We start from the raw sequence: 24076 nt of genomic DNA, 5'->3' as shown, positions 1-24076 counted from the left end.
ATCATTTATTAGTAAAACTTTGTTGTCAGTAAAGAAATTACTGCAAGTCAAACTGCTCGTTGTGGGGTGTTGGGAACACAATGTTTTTATTTCCCTGCGGACTGCCCACCGCTCACTCTCTAAGACGGGAACTCCTCCTGTAAGACAGTAACTGTTTTAACACAGTGTCCCTACCTGGGGCACACGTGCTCTGTGTCTGTGGGTTCAGTGGGCGCCTGAAGGCCTGATGGAACATGAAACAGAGATGGTGCTTTATAGTTTTGTGTCCTGCAAGTGTGAGAAAAGCCCGGTGTTGTTTCGCTTTAGGGTCTCTGGTGTGTCGGGACGAGCCCGGCCCGGGCGCGCATCTTGCGCTGCGCTGCGCGAGTGCGGCGCCGCCAGGGGGCGCCCCGCTCCTGCCCCGCGCGCGCTAATTGATGGGTAATTAACTCGCTAATTGAGGGACACATTTGTTCTGTAGGTCCAGCCAGGAGAGTGTTTTCCCGCACGGTTTTACTTTCCGCACCGTGTATGGAGGAGTCTTCAGGAGCAGGAGAGAGTTGTCACTGCAATGGTCTTTTTGTCCGTATCTTCGGATTTGGCAAATTAACAGTTTTCTAAAACTGAGGGTTGAAACTGCCCGATATTTACTTCAGGCTGCTCAGGAAATTCCTTCTGCTGGGAGCAGGACCTCAACCCACCACGTACATGTAGTTAAATAGGTGTAGGTTTAATTCTAGCCTTTTTCCACCCAAGTTGTTCCATATCCTGTGACATTGGGTGGGATTATTCTTTTAATACGTAATTTTCTTTGTTTATTGCATTACCCTACTGTACACAACATTTCATCCAAGCCAGTTCCTGATGTCCTCAGACTACCACACTTAGTTAATAACAGTTCATTACATCAGCAGAAGGGAACAGATCTAATTTATTTTGAAACATTAATGTTAAACATGATTTCCAGATGCAGAAAAGTTCAAAAATCTCCAAAACCAGGAATGGTCGATGCATGATGAGGCACAGGGAAATGTTGGATGTCCTTTGTTCTCTAGAATGTTAACAGAATTAGTAAAGATACTCTATCTTTAGTAAAGATACTCTATCTTGTAGTTTCTCTTGTGTTGAATCATCCATTATTTAATCCAAGTGCTACAGCTGAGGTGCCTTAAGGAGGAACTTAGAACATGTCTGATATTTAGCATCAATTATTAGTTATAAAATGAACTAGGACAAAATTGTAAAATTAGCAGATATCCTATTTTTGTTACAGTATTTACATACTAACAAAGTCCCTCATTGTGTCTCTCGTGGTGGTTCATCTCTGTGACATTCCCCACAGCCTTTTGAAGGTGGTGTTATCTTACTTTTCCCCTCAGTTGCACATTAATACCAACAGAGTGACAGGTTTTGCCATCTGTGCAGAACAAGGTGATGGGGTCGTGCAGTCATCAGGAGAACATCACGAGGCTCACCCTTCAAATACCAAGAGCTTTTTGGCTCTGAGAGGCCCAAACTGCCTCTTGCAACGTGCTAAGTCACTCTGAAGCTCAGTGGGCTTGGGGGGAAAGGCAGTTCCAGAGGTTATCCAGTTCCCACAGGGCTGGGATGCTGGGCCCTGGTCTGAGTTGTACCTGCCTCACATGGACACTGCTGGCACTTACACACCCCAGGATTTTTGAGGTTCTGTGTTTCAACAGGTATGGGGGCAATGCAGTTCTTATGTAACAGCATGGCTTCCCCTTCTGGGCTGTGTTCCTTACCTAGACTTTCAACTCTGCTTCTCCATTGTTGATGCTCTGGCTTGCAGCCTGTGCACTTTATACATGAATCCAAAAGTATTTCCTTGGGCAGTTTTCTTTTTTTAGCACTGCCGTGCCAGTTACTCGTCTGTAGAAGTCTCACAACATGAATGAGAAAGAACTACGGTCTTTAGCCTGTGGTGGTGTGATGGCACCAACACCACAGTGCTTTTCATCTCATTCCTTGAGGATAATCTGGCTCAGGAAGCAAAATGGAGTTAACTCTCTCAGCCAAGCACCTGTACCCGACCTCCTGCAGTCAGATTTTGTGTGCAATGTGAGAAAATGTGCAGCAAAATGTTGTGTAATGTCCAGGCAAGTCATTGCCTTGATGCAGATACCTGTGCACGCAGCAGGGAGCAGTTAGTGCTGCTCTGGATGACTGTTATGACCTAAATTTATCTCTAGGGAAGAGTGAGGGACAGATAGATCAATGTAACAGCAGTGCTGTCTCCAGGTTTGAAGAGTTTCTGGCATTGTTGTGGGTAGGAAATTCCTTCATTAGCTACTGCAGATCCTGTTCCTGAAATGTTCTTTTCTTGATGCCCTTATGAGATAAGACACCCAAATATTTATGGGAGTTTTGTTTATCTACCTGTCAGCTTGGAGGCCAAATGCTTCCTTGCAAATAAAACATTTCCTAAGAAATGCTGTTTGCTACAGACTGAACTGCTCTGGTGCATTTTGAGCTGGGATGGAGGAGTTGGACATCTTTGTTCCTTGTCCAGAAACACCAGGGAAGAGGCTGTTCCAAAAGCCCTCGCTGAGATGAGATGCTGTGGCACCACCCTACAGTTCTCATTCAAGGCTGAGCCTAAGTCAGGAAACTGAATTTTTATTGGCAGATGTTTAGGTCTGTTACATATCTATTGTCACAAGCTGCCTGATCAGCTGTAAAATAATTCAAGAAAGGAAATACCACATTAATCTTCAAGCAAAATAATAACAACTGCTGTAAGAACTTTGTAAATTAGGTCAGAATAGAGCTGTTGGTTGACAAAGCCAATATGATTGCCAATTAGAAGTCATTCTTTACCTCATTTGTGGTACTTTTGGGAGGGACCCATGCAAATTCAATCCTTTTGTTAACACTGAGATCTTACAAATTAGGAAAAAGCCACTGCTTTGCATTAATATATAAAGCAAATAAAAGCTATTCCAGCAATGGCATAAGATATGCTACCCATCCCCATCCCAGCTGCAATTAATAAATGAGCCTGCCTCAGTTATTTTGCCCTTGCATTTTCATGTGTTAGTTCATTCTCACAAATAGCTTGTTACATCATATGGGAGAATATTATAATGGGCTGCATTGTGGGTTTTTAAATATCAGTTAAAAGAACACAGTCCTAAGCAAGTGAAAAGAGCAGAGATGCTAAAAAGTTCCCAGACTTGGGTCTCATTGCAAATCAGAATTCCACAGTTTTTCACAGGAAGGATTACATGGCTTTGTGCTTTTGAGATGCCTTTATGTGAAAATGCAAACCAAATGTGATGGGTTAGTGTGGAACTGGGCTCTTCTGGGAGAGGCAAAGTACAGGGAAGTTCCTGACTTGTGTGGAAAGTGGTTGCTCTTTAGGGGAATAGGTGAAGAGATACTTTTGCTGGATCCTGTTGCCAATGGAGTTGTCAGTGCTGTAAAATGCCCTGAGAGATGTGAAGCTGGGCTGTGTGTGTTTGAAAGCACAACATCCAATAAACTCCAGGAGTCACAGGGATTTTTCCTTGGAAACAGGGGTGACCATTAACATTTCTGTTAGTTCCGAACTATCCGTGCATGGCCAGGACCTGAATTCCCACCAGGTTTTCCTTTGCTTGGTTCTTTATTTCAGCCCAGATTCTCGCTGAGCCTGGTGGAATGGCTCCCACTCTGCCTTCAGTACCAGCCAGGCTGGGTCTGTGGGGAGCTCTGCCTGCATGAGGTGTGCAGGAACAGTCTGTTGTCAGGAATACAAACAAGCACAGACCTGCAAAACCTCCAAAAACATAGATGGTGGTTTTTCAACAAAAACTCCTCTCAGCATTATCAAATTCTGCATTTAGAGGTGTTATCCTTGCTCCTTTATAAAAATACTCATTGTTTAGCTCTTGTTTCAAACATTAGGAATTCTCCCAGTGTGGATTATTTCTGTAAAATTATTTCAACAACATCTGTGCAAACAGTATTTGTATTCTCTGAATCTTGTGGACATTTCTTCTTTAGAAGATTTCATAGTCTCCCATTTTGTGTACAGAGGGGACTTGTTATAACACGTTTTATTCAGACATTCAAAGCTCATTGAAAGCATTTGAGAAGGTGTTGTCATGCCCTGAGAGTCATCAAGTGTTGGGATATTTAGACATAACTATAAGATGTACAGCAAAGCCTTTAGTAGTGTAAAATATTGTTTTTCATAAGTACAGGGAGGACAAACTACATCAACTTATGCTGCAGTTAGTACAGACAGATCAAATCATGATCGACTCTTTCCTTGTGCTTCCTTCATTTCCCAGCCACAGCCACAGCACATTATTTTCAGGAGTCCCTACATGTGTGGAACATTTGTAAAAGCAATATGTTGGTTATAGCAAAAAGACTATAAACTACAAGGTGAACTCAGCTTTTCAAATTTGATTTAGTTTAATTACTTGTAAATGAAATAGTAGTTGAACCATGTCACGACCACAACCTCTGCAGAAAAAGTTTGTCGGGCAGTTTGGAGATAAAGTTTTCCAGCCAAAAATAGAGTCTTACTGTGCAATTTTAATTTAAACCATCAGCAGCTCTAATGCCTCTTACACCAGTTCCTTTACAAGGTTCTCAGTTGCTGTGAGACATAAAGGACCTTGCACAGTAGTTGATCATTGTGTGCCTTACAGGAACATCAGCCTTACCTTGTGCCTGCATTCAGTACTGTGGGGGCCCTGCCACGTTTGTCTGAGTGTTCAGGGCTAATTATTGATCTAGAAAACCTCTTTACACCACTATGAGCAACTTTTACCCTTCAAAAGAAATCATTGTGTAAGACTCTTGTTAGCCAAAGGGCCTGGCCTTTGGTGGGGTCACCTCTGCTCACCTCACAAGGTCTTTGCTACACACAGGGTGGGCTCACACTGACCTGAGAGTTCATATCCAGGGGAGAGTCACTGGAACAGACAGAGCAGGTGAGAAGCACCAGAAGTAACTCTCAGTCCCAGAGAATAACATCTCTTTATTTGCTTTTCATAGAATCCCAGAATCAACTGAGTTGGAAAAGACCTCAGAGATCAGCAAGTCCAGCCCTTGATCCAACCCCACTGTGATCACCAGCCCAGGGCACTCCGTGCCCTGGGCTGGTGATCACAGTGGGGTTGGATCAAGACATGGTGGATTCTCACTCAGTGCCACATCCATAGAATCACAGAATCATAGAATGGATTGGGTTGGAAAAGCCCTCCAAGATCATCCAGTCCAACCCTTGGGCCAACTCCAGTCCCTTTACCAGATCATGGCACTCAGTGCCACGGCCAAGCTCAGCTGAAAAACCTCCAGGGATGGGGAATCCACCCCCTCTCTGGGCAGCCCATTCCAATCCCTGAGCACTTTCTCTGCAAAGAATTTCTTTCTGCTCTCCAACTTCAATTTCCCCTGGCAGAGCTTGAGCCCATCGTGCCCCCTTGTCCTATTGCTGAGTGCCTGGGAGAAGAGACCAACCCCCACCTGGCCAGAACTTCCCTTCAGGGAGTTCCAGACAGTGCTGAGGTCACCTCTGAGCCTCCTCTTCTCCAGGCTGAACAACTTGTGGTGCACAGTGCAGTGTAAGAAGGAACTGATGAAAGTGAGAGCTGTTTCACCCTGGGAAAAAATAAACCCCTTGCTCTGGTTTGCCCTTCCTGCACTGGTTGTGGGCAGCTCTGAAAACACAGCAGGGCAGAGCAGATGTCAAGTCCTCTTTGAGTTCCACTGCAAACAGAAGGCCAAAAGTATCCAAATTTCTCCCTTGCTCCTGTTTGCACGTTTCAGTAGAACTCTCTGAAGGAAACAAGGCAACCTTTGTGCTCCAACTTTCAGTGTAAATCATTAAAAAAATCTTTCAATGGAAAGGATTAGATATTACCCAAGGAACGGCAGCCTCTGACATCCATCTCTCTTTATCTCTCTTGCTCTGTCTCTCCCTGTCAACACTTGTTTTCTCCCAGGTGTGTAGAGATAGCAAATAACACTACACAGTTGATTGGAGGGCTTTGTTAGCAAAATGCAGGGCCCAGTTTTGCATTTCCCATAAAAGAAAACGCAGCTTGTCAGTGTTTTAGGACATTTTCTAGCTAAAGCACTCAGCAGAGCTTTGATGCCATCCAGCTCTCCATGAGCTCTGTTTGTCTTTGAAGCATAATGCAGGCTTGGAAACAAAAGAACAGGCAAAGAAAGACACAGAATGTCAATACTGGCTTTTAAAACTTAGTGCTTTCCTTTATTTTTTTTTAGTTTTGGGATGAACTTTCACTTACTGAGAACTTGAGGTTCTTGTGGGAGTTGATGTGAATGCTGAATGATCAGCACTTCACAAACTGAGACCCACTTCTGTGTATGTACCTAATAATGAATGGAGAATTCCGTGTTGGCAACTTGAACTTTGACAGCTCTGACCTATCAAATACATTTTCCCTTAGTCCAGTCTGTTTAATTTCTTCATCTGTCTCCTCTTAAGGTTAGAAATAATATAGTTACATCAATTTTCATGTGATTTTTTCCTGACTGCACATGTTAAAATAAAAAAAAAAAAAGTTAGGTGATTTATAGCCCTTGAAGTCTATAAAGCCCTTTAGATTAGAGGAAGAGAAAGATTTCTGTAATAACTAGGAAAAATTGCAAATTATATTTTCCTTCATGAGTATTCATTTCATTCTGATAGGCATTAGTATTGTTAAATCTGTTAGAGATCATGTTCTTGGGTACAAAAGGCTGCCTAGTCAGATAATGGGAAACCCATAGTACATAACAATGATTCATTCACTGTGTTCTTCTCTGTGACTGGGGAGCTGACAAATGTGTTCCCCAGGCTGTCCCTGCAGAGCTGAGGGAGATGTGGATGCTCAAACCCGTGCAGGCTCTTCATCCTCCTGCCCAGCCCCTCACACAGACAACCATTCTACCCTCTGAGGGTGGAGATGGGTAACACACACATGGAAACCTTGAAACACACTCAGTCATGGGGGGGGAGGAATAATCCTTCCTATCCTTGCTCATGGAACTCTCACTGGTAATTTAAATTTGGGTTTTTTCAAATAGTTATAATTTTCCTTACATTCTGTTCTTACCTTCCTTGGTTCATGGAGCATCTGTCATGACCAGCAATATATTTTGTAAGATTTTGCACCCAAATGAAGCAAATAGTGACATTTCATGCAGATTTGCTCTGAGCCCTCCAGTGCAGCCTGGAGACCTCTGGATAGGCATGTTGTGCACATACCCAAGTGGAGTTGCCAAAGTCTGCAGGCACCCAGAAGGCAAGGAAAGTGCTCCCCAGGATTACTGACTGTGTTTTAAAAGGAGCTAAGAAAAGGTAATTGAGATTTCAAGTTGGGTTAACAGATGGGTTTACAGACTGTGGGTGGGGGAAACCAGACTTGAACTTCACCTGTGTTTATGTGTAATGCTTTTAGTCTGGGCTCAGTCTTGTTTATCTCCTTCTCAGTTCATCATTTCTTCCCAATTTTGGTTATAAGTGATCAGCCAATTTTGAGTGCTTGGATATGTATCAAAATGCTGTTTTTATAAAGTATAATGCAGGGTGCTAAATTGTAGGAATGACATTTTAATGGCTCTTCTTGGGGGAAAAAATATGTATCTTCCCTCTTTTTCTTGTTTGTGGTCAGAAAATGCTGAAGCAGTTTGGGGTTCGTTTTGTACTTTGGCTGTTCCAAAGCTGGTTTTTCACCCTCTGAGCTCAGGAACATCCTTAACTTGTGCACATACCCAAGTTAAAGGAGTCGTGTGAGTCACACACAGGGATGTTTGGGGACTGGATTTAGGAAGAGACTGGTTCATGTGCTCTCCAGAAATCACAGTCTTTATTTGGGAGTCTTTACGTGTCTCTGCTAAGATTAGTCTTGCCCAAGTGATTTAGGAATACTTAAGCTCTGTGGGAATTGTTTTCTGTGGGCATGCTGAGTATGCCTTATTTTCCATTTCATCACACTAAATGTCATCTTGGGTTTACTGTGTTCACCCATTAATGACTATGTTCAGAATTTTTTTCAGTAAAATATTTTTACAATGCATGACAATACAGTGATAATGACACTCCAGTGTGACACACACTGTTGCTCAATTGCTTGATTAACAATCAGTCACTGATGACAAACACAACTAATTGTTGAATATATTTTCAGCTTTTTGCTCTCATTTTGTATAAAAGTTAGTAAAAAATATAAAAATAACCTTTTGTGGTAGTGTCATTATGTTACCTGACAGGTTCCCCAAACACAGAAGTCCACTGTGAACAAAATCATTGTATTTGTCAGAAAGATGAAGACAATGATAATTCTATGGCTAAGCATGAAGTTCCTACCCAGGCCAAGCTTGGATTTCTCCTGGTCATAACAGAGATGGTTTTCTTTTTTTGGTCAGGTTTGCTTTGTAAGTACATGTTAGCTGACCTTTGAGTAGTATTTTCATTTAATAAATTAATTGTACAATGACTGCAATGAGCCAAATGAGACCTATGAAGTTTACACATGATTACAGTCTTAAATAACTTGCCTGCTTCTGTTATTACTCAGACTTGATAAAAGATTGATTTAAATCTTCCTTCAGTGGGTCAGTTTTTGTTTTGCTTCGCTCTGTGTGAAAGCAAAATCATTCAGTGGAATTTCCACCACTTCAATGCCAGTGAGTTCTGTCTGATGTTAGAGAGGCCAAGATTTCACCAAACACGTGTGATAAAACACAGCATCTTTTCAGGAAAGAAATGTTGGGAATTTAAATTCCATTTTAGTTGCATGGTGCAAATCTGAAAGGAGATCCATTGCAGATTTCTCTCAGTCTGAACAGAGTCGGCTTTAACCAATGGCTGAAAGAAAATGTCCATTTCTGGACTCTGTTGTTCCTCACCAGAAGGAAGCCAAGTCTTTAGCTCAGTCTTGAGCATTCTTGCCTGACCCAAAAGGGATTTCCCAGCCAGACTGAGGCCCCAGATGTGTGTCCAACCCCTGTACCAGCTGTGAGGCCCCATGGAATGCAGTTGCTGCTGCCCTCACTGCCGTGTCGGTCCCTCCTTGCTCTCCATTCCCACCCCGGCTTTGGAGCAGCCCGGGCTCCCTGTCCCTGTCCCCTTGTGCAGCCCTTGGTGGCTCTCCCAAGCCAGGAGCCTCTTCAAGCCCAGCTGGCCACCAGCTGCTGCCCTGCCTGGCCCCGGGGCTTGCAGGGGCTGAGGAGCTGAGAGCAGACCAGAACAATTGCTAATTCAGCTAATTGAGTGCTGGGCTGGGGCTGGAATCCCTCCATCCCCTCAGTTACCATGGATCTGTCCCCGGACTGGAGCTGAAGAGAGCACCGAGTTCTGAAATCGCTCCAATGTCTTAGAGGGTTGCTGAGTTTATTTGCATTTCCAAATTGTGTCCTACTCAGTGAAGCCCAGAGGTTTTTGCCTTTTTCTTTTTCTTTTTTCTTTTTCTCTGTTGTTTTTTTCCCCTCAGGGAGGATTCAGGGTAAAAACATGTTTGTGTATATTGAGGGGACTTATCCATTTAGGGTATGTCAGGGAAGTTCTCCACCTTAACTTCAGTGGAAACAGAATTAAGCCTGCCATGGGGACTTTTTTAATTGTTAATTTGCTCTCCATTGTGTTGCTGTAACTTATTTCCTCCACCATCTCTGCTTCTTTCCATGTCTGAACGTGAACTGTCTTAGAGTCAAGTGATGCTGAACTTCTAAATGTGTTCTGAGAGGGTTTGAGATGAGGCAAACAGCATTTGAGTGGAAATGTTATGTCATAGTAACAAATGCCTATGGATTAGTTAGTTTATTTGCAGGACCTCACGGGCTATACTTTACTATTTATAATTTAACTTTCTCAAGCAGCCCCGACTGTGTTTATGTTGCCATGGTGTTCCTTGCCATACTTGAGGGTGGATAGTAAATGCTGTAATTGAAAATAGATACTCCCACTGAATTAAGGGTAACAGGTGGTTATGTTTTTATTTAATCCTGCTGAAAGCATATTACAAGTTAAATGTGGATACCTCTACCCCTCTGCCAAGACATTTTCAGACACACCAGTTCGTCCTCAGTGGCCACAAGTGGAGCAAACAACGTGAGTGGTTTGCCTTTTGCCAGGCCAAGGAATGTCAGGGGCCATCCATGAGCATCCTGCACTTGAGACTTCAGAAAGCAAATGTTCTTGTGCAGGAGAAGAGGAGCCTTATGTGCATGTGGGAAGGTCTGTGCCTCATCCTCCTCCTGGGGACCACAGTCTGGATAAAGCCCTGATTCTTTGTGAGCATTTGAGGAACAGCAGCTGCTCTTTCCTTGTGGTTTCCTCCTATCAGCCCTCTAACCTCATCTCACCTCTTCATTTCCTTTGGTTTTCCACTGAAATTTTCCAGTTTTTCCTTGTAGGCAAGACACATCCTACCAGCCAAACTATCCAAAGCATCCCCCTCTCACAACCATAAGAAAAGCTTTTGGTTAAATCTTGTCAACTCCCATAAAATCAGTTAAATGTTCTCTTTATAATACATGAATCATGAAATACATAAATATATGATTTATATATGAATTATATATATTGTTTCCTTTTTTCTGAGTAGAAGGACAGAAACATGTGGATATTTCCCGAGGTTCTTCTTAATATTTAAGTGGAGGAAAAAGAAGTGTTGAAGGTTTTTTCTCAAAAATACTCTAAAATGTGAAAATTAAATCATTCAAAATAGCAGCATTGTTTCACACTCTGTATCTGCTGCAAAAAGCCTTTTGCCCAGGAGTATGGATTAACCAGGTGCAGCACTTGAGCCAGGATGGTGTGGGTATTACCAGAGGTGTTTGTAAAACCCCTGTGAATGGAACCAGGGCAAAGATCCCAACTGGTGCAGTTGTGTGAGCAGTGAAGTGGAGCTTGTTGCAGTTCTGCACTGCAGTCTCCTGGTGAGGGGCTTTGTACCTTTGTTAGAAGCAGCTGTAAGACCTTGGTCTTTATTAAGTTTGTCTCAATCAAAAGCTAATTGGGTCCTCCAATTTTTCATAGCTGCAGGATATAAAATGATTTTCCAGCAGCAGAAGTTGTGTGCACAGCCAGAGTTTTGTCTTGAACTCAGTTCAAGGTTGTTCTCAGTTGTTCTTTTGCCATTTTGTAAAACAAAGCCAAGCTAAACAGTGGTTTGTAGATGGTAGGATTTGTCAGAGTTTGGTTTTAAGCTGGTTGACATTGGCTGGAAACATTCATGTTCTTTAAACCAGCATCACTTCCTTTGTGCACAAGACCAAGAGTTTGCATCTTGAAGCTTTGCAAGGAGGTCCTTAAAGCCTTTTACCAGCTTCTGGCAACTGCATTCCTTTCCACAGATTGTTCTACTTCACATCTTTGTTTGCAGGCCTTTTCCACCATTCTGGAAGTTAGACTTGCAAATTAAGGCAGCTGCTTTAGCTCTCTAGGCTCATGTTATAGGTAGCACTTGATTGAGTTTATTGGTACAGAAAGGCTGAGGACATTCCCTGGGGCCACGAACAAACTTCCAGTAAAGCACAAGGCTTTGAAGTGTTCCTGCATATTTAATGGCAGGGGAAGGAGAGGACTCAGCACTGTAGCCAGTCCAACCCTTTGACAAGAACAATGAGTTGAACAAAACCCCTGAGTCTGCAAGACAATTTTGATCAAATGAAATAAATGCATTGCTGAAGGTGATTAATGTAGATTAGTAGCTCAGGTGGCATAAATTCACACATTCAGTGGAAATTCACTCTCCAGCCTGGCTTTTGGTGGCCTTGCTGAGATAACCCTGCTCAGCCTTTTGCAGGTGTGGGACCTCTGCTTTATTTTAGTGCTGTGCTGAGTCTGAAAGTCCCTGGTCCCTTCTCTCTTCTCCCAGGCACTCAGCAATAGGACAAGGGGGGCTCAAGCTCTGCCAGGGGAAATTGAAGTTGGAGATCAGGAAAAAATTCTTTGCAGAGAGAGTGCTCAGGGATTGGAATGGGCTGCCCAGAGAGGGGGTGGATTCCCCATCCCTGGAGGGTTTTAACCTGAGCTTGGCCGTGGCACTGAGTGCCATGATCTGGTAAAGGGACTGGAGTTGGCCCAAGGGTTGGACTTGATGATCTTGGAGGGCTTTTCCAACCCAATCCATTCTGTGGATGTGGCACTGAGTGAGAATCCACCATGTCTTGATCCAACCCCACTGTGATGATTGAGAATCCACCATGTCTTGATCCAACCCTACTGTGATGAGTGAGAATCCACCACGTCTTGATCCAACCCTACTGTGATGAGTGAGAATCCACCATGTCTTGATCCAACCCTACTGTGATGAGTGAGAATCCACCATGTCTTGATCCAACCCCACTGTGATGAGTGAGAATCCACCACGTCTTGATCCAACCCTACTGTGATCACCAGCCCAGGGCACTCCGTGCCCTGGGCTGGTGATCACAGTGGGGTTGGATCAAGGGTTGGACTTGCTGGTCTAGGAGGTCTTTCCAACCCAATCCATTCTATGTTTGTGTGAACTTATGGTGTCCTGGAGCTGCCTAAATCTCCTCTAAAACAGATTATTGACCTGGGAAATAACTCCCTGATGTTTCTAACCAGGCTTGAGTCAGGCTGCTGGTTGAGCAAAGCCTTCTCATCAATCACGAACCAGTCTTGGTGTTCAGGAGAGATTTGCCATTGTGCTCCTCCAGGCTTCATTTTGTTGAGTTTATAGCAGGTTGTTCCACGCTTTTCTTAAACATTCTCTATGAATATTCATTCTTAGCAGTCACGATTCTCCGTGTGAAATTGTAGCATGAATTTTCCTCTTGGTGTTGATAGGTGGTTCCTGATCCTCCCCCCTCCTGCCCCAAGTATTCATTTCTTTATCTTGTTTCATAACTCCAGGTTGCACTGCAGGGAAAATCCTCCATGACTCTTGGTCTAAACCAAGATTTTTACCCAGTTTATCAGTCCAAAGAAAAGAAGTGAAAAGGGGACAAGGAAGTATTAAGAAGGCATTTTTCAGAGAAAGAATTTAATAAGTAATCAGGTTGAATAGCAAGAGACAGAATTCACTCAGGCAGGTGATATTTAAAAGCATTTTCCATGTTTTGGCAACTGTAAATATAAGGGGGCTCTGTAGGCAAATAAATAGACTTGCTGATTAGTGAAAGCTTTGCCATTCTTTAAATATTTTATCATGTAATCACTGACCAAAACAAGGACAGAGCTCTTGGGGTACATTTTTGCCTTTCTTATCTTGCAAACCGTTATTTAAGTTTTGCACTTTTGACACTTCCTGGTCAGGAGTTTCAAAGCAAAAGGATTTTTCACTCCCTCAACAGTTCATCACCCACTGATGTGTGTGTGCAAATTGTTTACATGTCAGATTTAAACACACACTGTTGTGGAGGAACAGTAAACTTTGCAAGTCGACTTGTCAAGTTCACCTCAGTAATTCTGCTGCAGATTTGGTCCCTTGTGTCATTTGGCAGCAAATTAGTGCCCTGCATCTGCTTATGATATTCCAGAGAACAGGGAAAGAAGAAGGATATGATCAAACTTTAAAATACATGGGGCATCAGTAGACCTTTATTATTTCCCATACCTGCATATTGATACTCGTTTAAAATTATTTTTCTTATATAAAACATTTCTTCCTGTTTTGCATTCATGCTGGTGAACTAAAGAATTACTGGCTTTGTTCCTGTGAAATCTTTAGTGTTTTTTATAAACCCCAGAAAGGCACAAACTCTTCTGTGCATCACTCAGTGACAGCAGTGTCAGTGTGTGCCTGACCAAGCTGCTGAGGAGGGAGCTGGAAATGCAGAGTCCACTCTGGCATCCCCAGCGTGGCATCTTTTCGGGCACACTCCCAACAGCTCCACCAGTCGCGCATTACCTGAGGGTGGGGTGTGGTGGGGCTTTCCTGAGGGTGACAAACAACTCTGCCCAGGTGGGAGGCTCCTGCCCTGTGTTCCCAAGGGAAGGAGGAGCTCTGGCTTCCTCTCAGTGGCCCTCTGAGATGCTCGCTGTAATTCCGCACTGCTCAGCCCCGTGTCCCAGCTGGGACCTGTTTCCCGAGCAGGAGCAGAGACAGCAGCTGTGTGATGGTCTGACCAGCAGGGAACTGGTGCTCTGGGCCCTCTGTGTGTACAAAACCAGTGAAACCTGAATGTTATCCCTGCATTCCTCCCTCTGCCAGGTGTTCACTGCCACTGAAGTCAAGGAGATAAAGTTACTGAGCTTTCCATCTCCTCAGGAGCTGCTCCCTGAGCCTTATCCCTGTCGCTGTATCCTCCGTTCTCTCCTTTCTCTCTGTACTCTTTGTAATACACGCCTCCCACTCCCTCTTTTAAATCTTTTTTGTGGGAGGTTAATTACAAAAATGTGGCTTTCCATCCTTGTTGGGCTCAAGTTATGGTTTGTTCTTTTTATATATTGTTCATCGGGGATTTTTTTCTTTAATAAGTTGCTACAACCATCGTTAATGAGCGAGTGGAACATTTCAGACCCAGTTCCTCTGGGACTTCACTGTCCCTCTCCTGTGTTAAAAGTTATTTGTCTATTTATCTTACCTTTTATTGCATCTTTAAACACTGATTTGTACATGTAAGGACCTTTCTTATGGCAAATTAATTTCTTTTAGAATGTCTAGGAGTGACCTTGGGAAATGGGCCTTTGATACTGAATTGCTCTGTATGAGCTGGGTCTGCCCTGCCTGCTTACCTGGGACCTCCTCAGACACAGATTAAGACATGATTTTCCTCACCAAAGCTGTGTTAACTTTCCCTCTATATTTATGCAACCAAGCTGTGCTATTCACACATTTTTTATAATTTTCCTTGAGTAATAGGAGCCACCCTCATACTGTTCCTCAGTTCTGTGTTCAGTGCATTGAAGAGATGATAACATGAAAAGTGTATGAAAAGTGAGTTAATACAACTCCTCTCCTGCTTGGTGAAAGTATAGAATTTTAATTTAATGCCAGCACAATATATTGAATGAATTGTAAGTGCAAAGATCCCAAATTTCAATTAGAGTACCAACTAATTTTGTTTACCATGACTACCTGCTTTACTACATTTAAGAATGAAACTTTGGTAGAGGGTTTTTGCTGGCTATTTTTTAATGCTTATTCATTTAAATCACTGACTATATGGGGGCTGTTTCTCAAAGAGAATCACAGAGACAGCAGCAGTGCTAACAATTAGCATTTCAGGCAGCTTATTAGTGAGTTTGGCAAGCAATATTTGTCAGTGGTGTGTGCCAGTGTTTCCATCTTACACTAGAAGTTGTTTTGCCCAGTGCTGGTTGGCAGTATGTCATGTTCCTTGGATTCCTTTGGGAGCTGGGAACTCTCCTGATCATTTCATCTCTGAAAGGAGTTAACAGTTGCTTTGTTTTAGATCCCAGCTCTTGTAGGATGCAGAGCATCCCAGCTAGCAGGGTCTGTGTTATGGGGCTGCCTCCCTGCTCTGTCCCTGCCAGGAGCACACCCTGCTGTGCTGCTGTTTCCTCTCCCCAGCCCTGGTTCATGCCCAGTGCACACAGAACTGCCCCTCTTGGGAACAGAGACCAATTTCCATCCCCATTTAACTTTGATTTGTTGTTACACTTTGGCTTAACCTCCTCCCCCGACTGTAAATCAGTAAGTGAAAAGCACACCGTGTACACGGATCTCAGTCAAGCATTTGATATGGTTGTAATTAATTGACAGCATTCCTATATGTGCTGGTCAGCAAGATTAATGCCCTTCTCAGGGCAGTTCTGCAGTGGGAATGTGTCTCCTTTGGCAGTGAGAATGGAGAGCTGAGAACCTGAGGCAGAACTCAGTGAGTGAGGAGCTGTGTGTGCCACAGTTCTGTCCTGAGCTGCTCTACAGAACTCCACTGGCTTTGGGGCGAGTGCTCTTTGTCTCACTCTCCCACTAAGTATACAGGTAGTTTTTCCATATAACATTGATGTGTTCTTTGACTCTGTGCTGTCAGAGGACCAAATTATGTCAGCAAATTAAAACTTAGGGACTCTGAGAGACTTGTGAAAGTGATGATTTGATAAATGATATATAATATGGACAGAATGGCACAAGAGGAAGCAAGTTTTTGTCTGGCCAGTGGATTTCTAGAAGGGATGAGCCTGGCTTGGTAAACTAGGACATTTTTCAGTTCTGCCACTTGTTGCTTTACTGCCTCAACATCTTCAGTGAGTGAGTTAATAGTAAAAAGAGTAAAAACTTATTCTTGTGGCCCTTTGTTCTGGAACTCCAGCATTCTCCTTGTCTGCTGTCGATCCTATGAGAACCTGTCCTCTTCAGGAGCAAACGTGTTTTCCTCACCAGAGAATTAAAGCATCCCAAGGCCCGTGCTCTGCTTTCCACGAGGACTGACCCGTGGCCTTTCCACGAGGACTGACCCGTGGCCGTGGGGCCCCCTCTGTGCCGCCGCTGCAGCCCCGGCGCTGCCGGAGGGAGCCTTGGCCGCCACCCCTGGGGACACATGCAAATGTCTCAGTCCTGTGAATCATCAGTGCGAGGCACCGCTGGAGTCTGAGCAGAGCCACAAACCATCCAAACATGCAAATCACGTTTGTGTGAGTGACACAGTGAGGGTGTCCCTGTGCTTAAGTAGGGCATTACTCAAAATAGTACTATTCCAGCTTTCCATGGGAAAGTACTTTCTGTTCAGGGAGATGTTTTCTTTCTCTACCTAGTCATCAAAAACACCATCAGTCCCATTGCCAGTGAGGCAAGCTCCTGTGGAATGTGACATTTGTTATTCCCTTACCTGATAAGAGTGTACACCTAGAATTGTTCAGAAGGCAACACATACTTTTCTTTTTCTTTTTTTTTTTAATGCTTGAAAAAAGGCTTGTCCAGGAGAAGTTGGTCCCCAAAAAATTGATTTTCTGGCTGTATGCAGGAAAGGTAAATTCTCTTTTTCTGTTGTTTTCAAGCACCTTAATGCAGAGAAGGAAATACTGAGTTAGTTGGAACCATGAAACAGAGTATATGGTTGTAAATAATTCAGAGGTAACCTCTCACTAGTATTTCTCTGTCTGTTGAAATAAAGATCATTACTATGGCACACAACTCTCAGCTGAAATTCCAGAAGTGATATACTACAGGAGAACAGACTGTGCATATTATAGACATGCTACCAATTTATTGAATGGCTTTTTTCATGGGATTAACAACATAAATAAAATCTGTATAGGCTGTAAACATACTATTCAAGCAGCTTCCCTTCTGCATCCTCAGGCATGAGCTTCTTTATCTGCATGCAGGGAGTTTGTGCAGGCACTGAGAATTTCATAGTGATCTGTGAACTGCCACACAGGATCAGTGAACAGAGGGGATCACATTGCCCCCCTCAGTATCCAAAAGTGTGATTGCATCACAGATAAATCATTGCATATGTGGATATGAAGAGAAGCTTTAAAACCTCACAGAACGCAGGAAATAATGTGTCATTTTTGTTACTTTACATGGCTGCAGTTTGTAAAATTTGGTGTCCTGCTCATTAGCACCTTTTCTATGAACATTCAGGGTGATTCTGCAGTTGAGTTTGAAGACCAAATGGGATGTATTCATGCCAGTATTATCCTGGTGTCTATGTCTTTCTGAACATCAAATTCATAGTCTGAGGCACAGAGGTTAAAGGAACTTGCAGTGCTGCTGCAGTGAGGACAGACAGGAGCACCTTTTGCTCCCTGGTACTGAGCTCCAGCCCTGCCTATCTGATGGAGGGTTATAGTGGTGCCCGCTCTGCTGCCACGATTCTGGGCCTGTCAGCATTTCCATTCCTCACCCCCATATTCCAGCTGCAAACAGCACTCCAGCAGCACCTTTGCACAAAGACTTTCAGCTTTCCAAATTCATTTTGCTGCTTCTCCAACCCAAAACACAAAGTCTTGCTCTTGCTTACTCTACCCTGGATTAATGCCTTGTTTCCAGAGGAAAAACCCCACAGGGTCAAAGTACTGGTGGTTGTTTCCTGTAGTGTGAATGTAACACATTGAAATGATAAGAACTGAAAGCTGCATGTTTTTATTTAACCACAGGAAAAGAAAAAGAGGCAGCACAAGCAGGAAAAGGTCCATCTGCTGGTGCCACCCTGAGCTCATGCCCACCTCCCCTCGTTTGTAACCTGTCTGCAAAGGTTTCAGATTCATTTCCTTTTGCACAGATTCCAAACCAGCAAGGAAATGATAATTTTGTGTTTTATCAACATGGACTGATTTTAAAATCATTATTTAAGAGTTCAAGGACATGTAGAATTAGGAGGTGCCAAAATTAACATTGCCCATACAGTTTTGGTTTGCCTGCTCTTTGAATGAAGAGGTGACTCAGTGCCACATCCAGTCCCTTCTCCAGCCTCGTTGCTCTTCTCAGTTGGGTTGGAAGAGACCTCTGAGATCATCAAGTCCAACCCTTGATCCAACCCCACTGTTGGCACTCTGTGCTCTGGGCTGGTGATCACAGTGGGGTTGGATCAAGACATGTTGGATCAAGACATGGTGGATTCTCTGTCCCTGGAGGTGTTTCAGAGGACACTCAGTGCCACATCCAGTCCCTTCTCCAGCCTCGTTGCTCTTCTCTGGCCCCGCTCCAGCCCCTCAATCTCTTTCCTGACCTGAGGGGCCCAGAACTGAACACAACACTCAAGGTGTGGCCTCCCCAAGGCAGAGTCCAGGGGAAGGGTCACTGCCCTGGGCCTGCTGGCCACGCTAGTTTGGATCCAGGCCAGGATCCCATTGGCCTTCTTGGCCACCTGGGCACACTGTTGGCTCCTGTTGAGCTTCCTGTCAATTAGTTCCTTCTGTCAATTAGTTCCTTCTGTCAATTAGTTCCTTAGGCATTGCTTCTGTTTGGAATTATTTTAGGGGCTTTTGAGAACTTCTGGGGGGAAAAAAGAGCTTGAGTGTCACAGAGTCATGGAGTGGTTTGGATTGGAAAGGACCTTTAAAGGTCACCCAGTCCCACCCCTTGCCACGGGCAGGGCCATCATGTGGCGTGTGATCATCCGACCTGGTGTGAGCCCTGGGCTCTGATCACCAGTGCTGGGGCCTTGGGGTGCCCTGCATGGGCTGCTGCTCTGGAGATAATGCAGAGAAGAGAGAAAATGAGCATTGTAAATGTACACAATGACAGAGGAGAGAAGAGAATAAGCAAGAGAAAAAAAATGTGTGATAAAGTACATGCAAATCATATATCCTAAATATAGTGGGGTCTGTGAGAGGCTTGAGAGTGCAGTAAGAACACAGTATTTTGATAATTCTTCTGGAAAGCCCTAAAAAGCTTCTGTGAGAATATGGAGCTGTATTTGCAAAGACTTAAATTTAAAGGCTTATATTTAGCCAAGGGATTTTCATGCACAAGATGAGTATTTATGCAAAGACTACATGTCTGTTGAATTCCAAGTCCCTTCCCAAGCTCGCTGTAGGCACAAGAGCCTTCCAAAGGAAAAAATTCTGACATTTATTTCCAATACAATGAATCATTTTTATTTAATAATTGCTATTATTCTTAGCAGCAACTGAAACATTCCTGAGCCATTTTGATTGTGGCTTTCTGAGCCCAAAGCAGACACAGTAAAACATCCATGCAAGTGAAATTCAGCAGAGTTGTTCCCAAGAAGAGAACAATCTCTAATGGAATTTGTTACAAGCCTAATGACAGGTGATCTCTTACTTTCTCTGTTCTTAGTTAAGATACAAATCTCTTCAATGTAAGAGATTCATTTCCATATTACTGATGGCACAAATTTTCAATAAGATTCTGTTAACAGAAAAATACCTCTGTATATTTACACAACATACTGCCTAAGTCAACCTTAAAATAAACAGTTGATAGTAACATGAACTTGTGTTTTACTTAACTGGCAATGACCTGCTGCAGTGTCAACATCCATGTGAATAATATAAACAGGCAGCTGGTAAATACACAACACATGCACTGAGCTGCCTCTCTGGAATTATGGTCAGAGCAAGACTGGATTAAGTGAAATTTCCAGCTGTTTATGATATTTTAGGCCAGATTCAGCAAGGCAGAGGCTGCCCTCGAGTCAGATCAGCAGATGAAAATGGTTATCTGGCTCCAGTTATAACCTCCTTTGTCTTTTGTTCCAAAAAATAGTGATAAAACAAAAGTCAGAGTTAGCAAAAAGGAGGAAGGAGCTGAAGGGCACAGGGAGAGTCTGAGGGCAGTATTGCAGCTGGTCCTGCACACCTGGATGCCCTCCCTGGGTGTTGGAAACAGGCTCTCCATGGCACAGAGCCCTTCAGCCAAACAGATCAGCCCACACTGCAGGACAGGTCTGGTTTACTCTGTGTTATTTTCATCTTGTTTCACAGATTAATTATTTCCTTGGCCTTAAAGCTCATCTTCTTTCAGCATCCTCTTCATATAACCCTCTAAACCAGATCTAATCTGTCATTTCAAGTAAATTTAAGTAAATCTCCACTTCCTTGAGCTTCTCATTGCCCAAAGGGGTCTTCACAAAGATGCAACAGTGACACCACAGTGACACCTTCTAGTTAATCCTGTGGCAAAGGTATTACAATGTAGAAAGCCCTTTCACATCATCCTGACTTCACAAGCACCTCAGCTGCAAAGATAAAAGCATCCATTTGGTAAAGCTGGACAGTTTAGTGATATGAATCTCACCAACAGAAAGGGAAAGGGAAGAAACTAAAGATGGAATGGCAAAGAATAGTGTAGTGTTTCAGCCCTGCAGGATTGCCTTTAATAGGCAGTGGGAAACCAGCCCTGGTTTTATCCTCCTGATGTAATGAAATTACTGAATTATCCTTTCATGTCCACAGGTCAAAAAAAATATTGGGAAACTTGATCCTTCATTGGCATTTATTGCTGTGGATGAACCTTTAGTCCTTCTGGCTGTCTTGGTGATGGGAAGGTCAGTTGTTGGGGAGCTGGGGCTGTCTGAGGTGCTGCAGGGCAGTCCAGCCAGGGCAGGGGGGAATTCAGGGGGCCCAGATGGTTATCACCTTCTCAGGAAAATCCTGCAGCCCACACAGAGCACAAGCAAAATAACCACCCAGAAAAAGGGGAAATACAGAATTTAGGTTTCACAGTTGGATAATTGACCATTAACATTCCTTATGTGCATTCACAGAGTGCAGTGAATGTCAGAGGGGGAAGAAGGGGATATTATAAAGGTTAATTGGTGACTGGAAATGACAGTGTGGATCCTCCAGGAACAGTTTGCCACGAGCTCCCAGGGAACCTATTCCCTGAACTATGTAGCAAAAATACTCCTAGTCCAGGTCCAGACCCCAGGCCCTGCTTAAATCACCACGTTTTGGAGTTTTCCCTGTTTTGGGAACACCTGATAAATAGTGTGACATCCCCTCTCTCCCTTCCCACCCCAAAAGCTTTCAAATAAGGGAGAGAGATTTAAAACAAATCTGAGACACAGAGAACTGAATTTGTTTGCAGGGAAATTCTTCAACAGGCATTTGCTGAGCCTGAGCTGTGGAATAAAGCCCTGAGTATTCCCATTACAGCACAGCACTGTCTGGTTAACAAAGCTGAAAGTGCATAAAACTTTTAGAATAAAAGATTTTGTCATAAACTGTTGATAGTCACACACCTATAGAAACAGTAGAAATGTCCAAACCATTTTAACAGCAATGTTTGAACTTAAAAGTAATGCAGAAATGTGCTGTGATCAATGCTTGACTGAACCACATGCATTTAAAAGTATGTTGGGTTGACATTTGTTTAATGACCAACCTGTGAGACCCATTGGGGCATAGACACTTTTACTGAGTTTTATTCACATTTTAGTATTTTCTGCCGCCCTTTCCCTTAATCAGACCTTTTTGTGCTCCCCAGGGAATAATTCACAGGCACGTGACATATGTCAAAGAATTCTCTAAACTTGCCTGAATTCTTTATTTTTATGGAAAGCACTGAGTTTATCAAGCCAGCAAACTCAGGGAAGGTCAAGCTGTGTTGCCATGCAACAGGTTTGTGTTCCCACTGCCTGCACTTTCTGCATGCTATAAAAAATCAAAGATGTAGGAGATAAAAAGAGCTTTCTCTGGGCTGCCATTGGTGCAGCAACGACTTCCTGCCCGAGTTTGCAGCAGTGGCTGCAGCATTTGTTGGGGCAGCAGAAGGCCCTGGGGGCAGAAAGGAAGCCACAGTCTCTTTTTAACTGTATTTTTGGGTGATGGTGAGGAGGGTTTTTGTTCAGCTCATGTGCATGTGGTTTTTGTGGGGGGTTTTTGCAATTATTGAGGTCTACAGCAGAACGTTTCAGCTGAGTTCTCTGACTTTTTCCAAGCCCAGCTTTTCCAGGGTGTGTGCATTTTAAGTTTTGAGCTACATGTTTTGCGTGTGAAACGTGTCTTGGGTGGCAGATCCCAGCCTGGAATGCTGGGATGGATGTTGCTCTCACGGCTGTGTGAGAGCTCTGTGCTGGTCTGAGGGGCTGGAGGAGGAAGGCCAGGTTCTCTGCACAGAATTCTTATCTATTTATGCATTTGGTTGTTCTGGTTTTCAGCTGTATTCCCTGGTGCTGCTGTGCACCCTGAACTCTCATCCCCAGGGATCTGTTCCAAGTGACGCAGCTGCTGAGGAAGTGGTTACCTCGGATGGGGAGTGCAGGGAAAAGCTGTTTGCTCATGGACATGCAGAGCTCTCCAGAGTCAACAGCAGAGAGAGGCTTTCCATGGAGCTCAGCAGCATCTCCTCCAGCTCCACTGGCCTTTTGGAAGCTCCTTTGTGCCTGGAAGTTTGAGCATCCAACAAAATTCTTTGTGGTGGAAAGATACTCCCGCTTGGAAGTGTTGAGGGATTGTTTGTTGCTTGTAGAGGAGCTGCTGCAGAAAGGGCACAGTCCAGCACAGACCCAGGAGCTGCTGTTGGTCTCCTGTAGCTGCCACTGCTGCTGTCCAGAGGGGTAGGGCAGGAATGTCTGTCCCAAAAGAGGTTTTCAGTTCTCTGGTGTGTGGCCAAGGCTCCATTTGTGCCATTGGATCCCCCAAGATGCTGCATCTCTGCACTGAGAAATGACTCACAGCCCCTGGGTAACAAGATTCCTGTTATCCCTGCAGAATATAAGGATAAAATCAAAGAATCACAGAATCAGTTGGGTTGGAAGAGACCTCTGAGATCATCCAGTCCAACCCTTGGTCCAACCCCACTGTGATCACCAGATCATGGCACTCAGTGCCACGTCCAGTCTCACCTTAAACACCTCCAGGGATGGGGAATCCACCCCCTCTCTGGGCAGCCCATTCCAATGCCTGAGCACTCTCTCTGCAAAGAATTTCTTCCTGATGTCCAACCTAAACCTCCCCTGGCAGAGCTTGAGCCCGTGCCCCCTTGTCCTACTGTTGGTTTGCCTGAGAAGAGACCAACCCCCACCTGGGTACAACATCCCTTCAGGTGGTTGTAGAGAGGGATAAGGTCACCTCTGAGCCTCCTCTTCTCCAGGCTGAACACCCCCAGCTCCCTCAGCCTCTCCCCACAGCACTTGTGCTCCAGTCCCTTCCCCAGCCTCGTTGCCCTTCTCTGTCCCTGCTCCAGCACTTACTTGCTGTGTAAACTCAAGAAATTAAACCCCATTTAACCCAGACATTATCACTGTCTCCAGTCTTCCTGAGTCTGATGTGTCAGTGTAATTCTTCTGCATTGGGTCAAAGCTGCAGGTTTGTTGTTGTTCTGTGTACCCCTCTGTGGCGTTTGCAGGTTCTGTCCCAGGGGAGGTGCTGGGTGTGTCTGTGTGATGTTCAGCACTCCCTGACAGCACACCAAGCACAGCTGAGCACTGGTGGAATGCCTAGTGCTGGAACTCCATCTCTCAAAACATCTGGAGACCATAAAGCTTGACATTTCTGGATTATGATGATAAAACTGAATTAAGCCTATAGAGTTCCTTGGCAGGAATTCTTTGCCTTCATCCTGCTTGTCTTCTCCATGTGGTATTGAAGGAATGTCTGCTCTGGAGGCTTTGCAGCCTGTCAGGCAGTCAGGAATGTGGTCCTTCCTGGAAATTTTGCTTCTACTTACGTAAGAGCTTCTGTTCTGTGCTGGGAAGCAGCAACTCTGCCCATCTGTGGATTGTCAAAGAACTCACACCCTGGAGGGGGAAAGTTGGAAATGAAAGGTTATGTGTCCTG

General features: G+C 44.1%; 1 protein-coding gene across 1 annotated transcript in view; it reads left to right on the top strand.

Moving 5' to 3' along the window:
• Nucleotides 1-24076, top strand: part of PITPNC1 (phosphatidylinositol transfer protein cytoplasmic 1) — a 74229-nt gene that overhangs the window by 1109 nt on the left and 49044 nt on the right. The gene's annotated exons all lie outside the window — the stretch shown is intronic.

Source organism: Pithys albifrons, chromosome 19, assembly GCF_047495875.1.
Source record: "Pithys albifrons albifrons isolate INPA30051 chromosome 19, PitAlb_v1, whole genome shotgun sequence".
NCBI classification, from domain to species: domain Eukaryota; kingdom Metazoa; phylum Chordata; class Aves; order Passeriformes; family Thamnophilidae; genus Pithys; species Pithys albifrons.
The sequence above is the reverse complement of the archived record's forward strand: the minus strand, read 5'-3'. Positions and strand labels throughout refer to the sequence as shown.